This window comes from Strix uralensis, chromosome 22, assembly GCF_047716275.1.
Source record: "Strix uralensis isolate ZFMK-TIS-50842 chromosome 22, bStrUra1, whole genome shotgun sequence".
In the NCBI taxonomy this organism is placed as follows: domain Eukaryota; kingdom Metazoa; phylum Chordata; class Aves; order Strigiformes; family Strigidae; genus Strix; species Strix uralensis.
Genome location: NC_133993.1, coordinates 11,921,805 through 11,929,468, shown reverse-complemented (window position 1 = coordinate 11,929,468; position 7,664 = coordinate 11,921,805).

Here is a 7,664-nt window from a genome sequence, read left to right as displayed (position 1 = left end):
TTTCTGGACTCTAATTCTCTCCAGCCTCCCACAATTTTTCAGCCTCACAACCCTTTTCGTCCTCCAATTTTTTCTAGCCTCTACTTCTCTCCAGCCTCCCACCCTTTTTCGGCCTCCCACCCCTTTTTGACCTCCAATTTTTTTGTAGCCTCTACTTCTCTCCAGCCTCCCACCCCTTTTCGGCCTCCCACCCCTTTTCGGCCACCAATTTTTCTGGCCTCTACTTAACTCCAGCCTCCCACCCCTTTTTGGCCTCCCACCCCTTTTTGGCTTCCCACTCCTTTTCGGCCTCCAATTTTTTCTAGCCTCTACTTCTCTCCAGCCTCCCACCCCTTTTTGGCCTCCCACCCCTTTTCAGCCTCCAATTGTTTCTGGCCTCTACTTCTCTCCAGCTTCCCACCCCTTTTTGGTCTCCCACTCCTTTTCGTCTTCTAATTGTTTCTGGCCTCTACTATTCACCGGTCTCTCACTCCTTTTTTGCCTCCCATCCCTTTTTGGTCTCCCACTCCTTTTCGGCCTCCAATTTTTTCTACCCTTAACTTCGCTCCTGCCTCCCACCATTTTTTGGCCTCCCAGCCTTTTTCAGACTCCAATTCTTTCTGGCCTCTACTTCTCCCCAGCCTCCCACCATTTTTTGGCCTCCCACCCCTTTTCGGCCTCCAATTCTTTCTGGCCTCTACTTCTCTCCAGCCTCCCACCCCTTTTTGGCCTCCCACCCCTTTCTGACCTCCAATTTTTTCTAGCCTCTACTTCTCTCCAGCCTCCCACCCCTTTGTGGCCTCCCACCCCTTTTCGGCCTCCAATTTTTTCTGGCCTCTACTTCTCTCCAGCCTCCCACCTTTTTTGGCCTCCCACCCCTTTTCGCCTTCTAATTATTTCTGGCCTCTACTATTCACCGGTGTCTCACTCCTTTTTGGCCTTCCACCCCTTTGTGGCCTCCCACTCCTTTTCGACCTCCAATTTTTTCTGGCCTCTACTTCTCTCCACCCTCCCACCCTTTTTTGGCCTCCCACCCTTTTTGGCCTCACACTCTTTTTCGCCCTCTAATTGTTTCTGGCCTCTACTATTCACCGGTCTCTCACTCCTTTTTGGCCTCCCACCCCTTTTTGACCTCCAATTTTTTCTGGCCTCTACTTCTCTCCAGCCTCCCACCCTTTTTTGGCCTCCCACCCATTTTCGGCGTCCAATATTTCTGGCCTCTACTTCTCTCCAGCCTCCCACCCTTTTTCGGCCTCCCACCCCTTTTCGACCTCCAATTTTTTCTGCCCTCTACTTCTCTCCACCCTCCACCGCTTTTCGGCCTCCCACTCCTTTTCGCCTTCTAATTGTTTCTGGCCTCTACTATTCACTGGTCTCTCACTTCTTTATGGTCTCCCACCCCTTTTTGGACTCCCACTCCTTTTCGGCCTCCAATTTTTTCTACCCTCAACTTCTCTCCAGTCTCCCACCATTTTATGGCCTCCCACCCCTTTGTGGCCTCCCACCCCTTTTCGACCTCCAATTTCGTCTAGACTCTACTTCTCTCCAGCCTCCCACCCCTTTTGGGCCTCCCACCCCTTTTTCGCCTCCCACCCCTTTTCGACCTCCAATTTTTTCTGGCCTCTACTTCTCTCCAGCTTCCCACCCTTTTTTGGACCCCCACCACTTTTTGGCCTCCCACTCCTTTTCGCCCTCTAATTGTTTCTGGCCTCTACTATTCACCGGTGTCTCACTGCTTTTTGGCCTCCCATCCCATTTTGGCCTCCAAATTTTTTTCTGGCCTCTACTTCTCTCCAGCCTCCCACCCTTTTTCGGCCTCCCACCCCTTTTTGGCCTCCAATTTTTTTCTAGCCTCTACTTCTCTCCAGCCTCCCACCCCTTTTTGGCCTCCCACTCCTTTTCGGCCTCCAATTACTTCTACCCTCAACTTCGCTCCAGCCTCCCACCATTTTTTGGCCTCCCACCCCTTTTTGACCTCCAATTTTTTCTGGCCTCTACTTCTCTCCAGCCTCCCACCCTTTTTTGGCCTCCCACCCCTTTTCGGCCTCCAATTTTTTCTGGCCTCTACTTCTCTCCACCCTCCCACCCCTTTTTGGCCTCCCACTCCTTTTCGCCTTCTAATTGTTTCTGGCCTCTACTATTCACCGGTCTCTCACTCCTTTTTGGCCTCCTACCCCTTTTCGGTCTCCCACTCCTTTTCGGCCTCCAATTATTTCTACCCTCAACTTCGCTCCAGCCTCCCACCCCTTTTTGGCCTCCCACCCCTTTGTGGCCTCCCACCCCTTTTTGACCTCCAATTTTTTCTGGCCTCTACTTCTCTCCAGCCTCCCACCCCTTTGTGGCCTCCCACCCCTTTTTGACCTCCAATTTTTTCTGGCCTCTACTTCTCTCCAGCCTTCCACCCCTTTTTGGCCTCCCACCCCTTTTTGGCCTCCCACTCCTTTTCGGCCTCCAATTATTTCTACCCTCAACTTCGCTCCAGCCTCCCACCCTTTTTTGGCCTCCCACCACTTTTCGGCCTCCAATTTTTTCTGGCCTCTACTTCTGTGGTGGTTCAGCCTCTGCCGGGGTCTGAGACCACGCGGCCGCTGCCCCTCCCCCACAAAGGGAGTGAAATACAAAGCCCCAAGACTGAAATAAGGAAAGGTTTAATACAACAATGCAATAGCAACACAACGAGCAACAGCAATAACAATAACAGTAATAGTGATAGCAATGAACAGAGCAAAATAGCTACCAAATACAGCAGTTTGAAGCACGATGTACAAAACCACGAGTGCACCGCGCTCCGCACCAGGAAAATGTGACCTGCCAGGATGTGACGTCGGCATGGTATCTGAATAACCCGGCTAGAGCTTCCCCCCACTGCTGGGGAAACTTAACCCTATCCTGGTTAAACCAGGACAACTTCTCTCCACCCTCCCACCCCTTTTTCGCCTCCCACTCCTTTTCGCCTTCTAATTCTTTCTGGCCTCTACTATTCACCGGTCTCTCACTCCTTTTTGGCCTTCCACCCCTTTTTGGCCTCCCACTCCTTTTCGGCCTCCAATTTTTTCTACCCTCAACTTCGCTCCGGCCTCCCACCCTTTTTTGGCCTCCCACCCCTTTGTGGCCTCCCACCCCTTTTCGACCTCCAATTTTTTCTGCTCTCTACTTCTCTCCACCCTCCCACCCTTTTTTGGCCTCCCACCCTTTTTGGCCTCACACTCCTTTTCGCCCTCTAATTGTTTCTGGCCTCAACTATTCACCGGTCTCTCACTCCATTTGGCCTCCCACCCCTTTTCGGCATCCAATTTTTTCTGGACTCTAATTCTCTCCAGCCTCCCACAATTTTTCAGCCTCACAACCCTTTTCGTCCTCCAATTTTTTCTAGCCTCTACTTCTCTCCAGCCTCCCACCCTTTTTCGGCCTCCCACCCCTTTTTGACCTCCAATTTTTTTGTAGCCTCTACTTCTCTCCAGCCTCCCACCCCTTTTCGGCCTCCCACCCCTTTTCGGCCACCAATTTTTCTGGCCTCTACTTAACTCCAGCCTCCCACCCCTTTTTGGCCTCCCACCCCTTTTTGGCTTCCCACTCCTTTTCGGCCTCCAATTTTTTCTAGCCTCTACTTCTCTCCAGCCTCCCACCCCTTTTTGGCCTCCCACCCCTTTTCAGCCTCCAATTGTTTCTGGCCTCTACTTCTCTCCAGCTTCCCACCCCTTTTTGGTCTCCCACTCCTTTTCGTCTTCTAATTGTTTCTGGCCTCTACTATTCACCGGTCTCTCACTCCTTTTTTGCCTCCCATCCCTTTTTGGTCTCCCACTCCTTTTCGGCCTCCAATTTTTTCTACCCTTAACTTCGCTCCTGCCTCCCACCATTTTTTGGCCTCCCAGCCCTTTTCAGACTCCAATTCTTTCTGGCCTCTACTTCTCCCCAGCCTCCCACCATTTTTTGGCCTCCCACCCCTTTTCGGCCTCCAATTCTTTCTGGCCTCTACTTCTCTCCAGCCTCCCACCCCTTTTTGGCCTCCCACCCCTTTCTGACCTCCAATTTTTTCTAGCCTCTACTTCTCTCCAGCCTCCCACCCCTTTGTGGCCTCCCACCCCTTTTCGGCCTCCAATTTTTTCTGGCCTCTACTTCTCTCCAGCCTCCCACCTTTTTTGGCCTCCCACCCCTTTTCGCCTTCTAATTATTTCTGGCCTCTACTATTCACCGGTGTCTCACTCCTTTTTGGCCTTCCACCCCTTTGTGGCCTCCCACTCCTTTTCGACCTCCAATTTTTTCTGGCCTCTACTTCTCTCCACCCTCCCACCCTTTTTTGGCCTCCCACCCTTTTTGGCCTCACACTCTTTTTCGCCCTCTAATTGTTTCTGGCCTCTACTATTCACCGGTCTCTCACTCCTTTTTGGCCTCCCACCCCTTTTTGACCTCCAATTTTTTCTGGCCTCTACTTCTCTCCAGCCTCCCACCCTTTTTTGGCCTCCCACCCATTTTCGGCGTCCAATATTTCTGGCCTCTACTTCTCTCCAGCCTCCCACCCCTTTTTGGCCTCCCACCCCTTTTTGACCTCCAATATTTTCTGGCCTCTACTTCTCTCCTGCCTCCCACACCTTTTTGGCCTCCCAACCATTTTTTGACATCCCACCCCTTTTCGGCCTCCAATTTTTTCTAGCCTCTACTTCTCTCCAGCCTCCGACCACTTTTTGGCCTCCCACCCCTTTTTGCCTCCCACTAACTTTTGGCCTCCAATTTTTTTCTGGCCTCTAATTACCACCAGCCTCCCACCCTTTTTTGGCCTCCCACTCCATTTTGGCCTCCAATTTTTTCTGGCCTCAACTTCTCTCCAGCCTCCCACCCCTTTTTGCCTCCCACCCCTTTTCGGCCTCCAATTTTTTCTGGCCTCTACTTCTCTCGAGCCTCCCACCCCTTTTTGACCTCCCACCCCTTTTTGCCTCCCACTAACTTTTGGCCTCCAATTTTTTTCTGGCCTCTATTTACCACCAGCCTCCCACCCTTTTTTGGCCTCCCACCCCATTTTGGCCTCGAATTTTTTTCTAGCCTCTACTTCTCTCCAGCCTCCCACCCTTTTTTGGCCTCCCACCCTTTTTGGCCTCACACTCCTTTTCGCCCTCTAATTGTTTCTGGCCTCAACTATTCACCGGTCTCTCACTCCATTTGGCCTCCCACCCCTTTTCGGCATCCAATTTTTTCTGGACTCTAATTCTCTCCAGCCTCCCACAATTTTTCAGCCTCACAACCCTTTTCGTCCTCCAATTTTTTCTGGACTCTACTTCTCTCCAGCCTCCCACCCTTTTTCGGCCTCCCACCCCTTTTCGGCCACCAATTTTTTCTGGCCTCTACTTCTCTCCAGCCTCCCACCCCTTTGTGGCCTCCCTACCCTTTTTGGCCTCCAATTCTTTCTGGCCTCTACTTCTCTCCAGCCTCCCACCCTTTTTTGGCCTCCCACCCCTATGTGTCCTCCCACCCCTTTTTGACCTCCAATTTTTTCTGGCCTCTACTTCTCTCCAGCTTCCCACCCCTTTTTGACCTCCCACCCCTTTTTGCCTCCCACCCCATTTTGGCCTCCAATTTTTTTCTAGCATCTACTTCTCTCCAGCCTCCCACCCTTTTTGGCCTCCCACCCCTTTTTGACCTCCAATTTCTTCTGGCCTCTACTTCTCTCCACCCTCCCACCCCTTTTTGGCCTCCCACTCCTTTTCGCTCTCTAATTGTTTCTGGGCTCTACTATTCACCGGTGTCTCACTGCTTTTTGGCCTCCCATCCCATTTTGGCCTCCAATTTTTTTTCTGGCCTCTACTTCTCTCCAGCCTCCCACCCTTTTTTGGCCTCCCACCCCTTTTTGGCCTCCAATTTTTTTCTAGCCTCTACTTCTCTCCAGCCTCCCACCATTTTTTGGCCTCCCACCCCTTTTTGACCTCCAATTTTTTCTGGCCTCTACTTCTCTCCAGCCTCCCACCCTTTTTTGGCCTCCCACCCCTTTTTGACCTCCAATTTTTTCTGGCCTCTACTTCTCTCCACCCTCCCACCCCTTTTTGGCCTCCCACTCCTTTTCACCTTCTAATTGTTTCTGGCCTCTACTATTCACCGGTCTCTCACTCCTTTTTCGCCTCCCACCCCTTTTCGGCCTCCCACTCCTTTTCGGCCTCCAATTATTTCTACCCTCAACTTCGCTCCAGCCTCCCACCCCTTTTTGGCCTCCCACCCCTTTGTGGCCTCCCACCCCTTTTTGACCTCCAATTTTTTCTGGCCTCTACTTCTCTCCAGCCTCCCACCCCTTTGTGGCCTCCCACCCCTTTTTGACCTCCAATTTTTTCTGGCCTCTACTTCTCTCCAGCCTTCCACCCCTTTTTGGCCTCCCACCCCTTTTTGGCCTCCCACTCCTTTTCGGCCTCCAATTATTTCTACCCTCAACTTCGCTCCAGCCTCCCACCATTTTTTGGCCTCCCACCACTTTTCGACCTCCAATTTTTTCTGGCCTCTACTTCTGTGGTGGTTCAGCCTCTGCCGGGGTCTGAGACCACGCGGCCGCTGCCCCTCCCCCACAAAGGGAGTGAAATACAAAGCCCCAAGACTGAAATAAGGAAAGGTTTAATACAACAATGCAATAGCAACACAACGAGCAACAGCAATAACAATAACAGTAATAGTGATAGCAATGAACAGAGCAAAATAGCTACCAAATACAGCAGTTTGAAGCACGATGTACAAAACCACGAGTGCACCGCGCTCCGCGCCAGGAAAATGTGACCTGCCAGGATGTGACGTCGGCATGGTATCTGAATAACCCGGCTAGAGCTTCCCCCCACTGCTGGGGAAATTTAACCCTATCCTGGTTAAACCAGGACAACTTCTCTCCACCCTCCCACCCCTTTTTCGCCTCCCACTCCTTTTCGCCTTCTAATTCTTTCTGGCCTCTACTATTCACTGGTCTCTCACTTCTTTATGGTCTCCCACCCCTTTTTGGACTCCCACTCCTTTTCGGCCTCCAATTTTTTCTACCCTCAACTTCTCTCCAGTCTCCCACCATTTTATGGCCTCCCACCCCTTTGTGGCCTCCCACCCCTTTTCGACCTCCAATTTTTTCTGCTCTCTACTTCTCTCCAGCCTCCCACCCCTTTTTGGCCTCCCACCATTTTTTGGCCTCCCACCCCTTTTCGACCTCCAATTTTTTCTGCCCTCTACTTCTCTCCACCCTCCACCGCTTTTCGGCCTCCCACTCCTTTTCGCCTTCTAATTGTTTCTGGCCTCTACTATTCACTGGTCTCTCACTTCTTTATGGTCTCCCACCCCTTTTTGGACTCCCACTCCTTTTCGGCCTCCAATTTTTTCTACCCTCAACTTCTCTCCAGTCTCCCACCATTTTATGGCCTCCCACCCCTTTGTGGCCTCCCACCCCTTTTCGACCTCCAATTTCGTCTAGACTCTACTTCTCTCCAGCCTCCCACCCCTTTTGGGCCTCCCACCCCTTTTTCGCCTCCCACCCCTTTTCGACCTCCAATTTTTTCTGGCCTCTACTTCTCTCCAGCTTCCCACCCTTTTTTGGACCCCCACCACTTTTTGGCCTCCCACTCCTTTTCGCCCTCTAATTGTTTCTGGCCTCTACTATTCACCGGTGTCTCACTGCTTTTTGGCCTCCCATCCCATTTTGGCCTCCAAATTTTTTTCTGGCCTCTACTTCTCTCCAG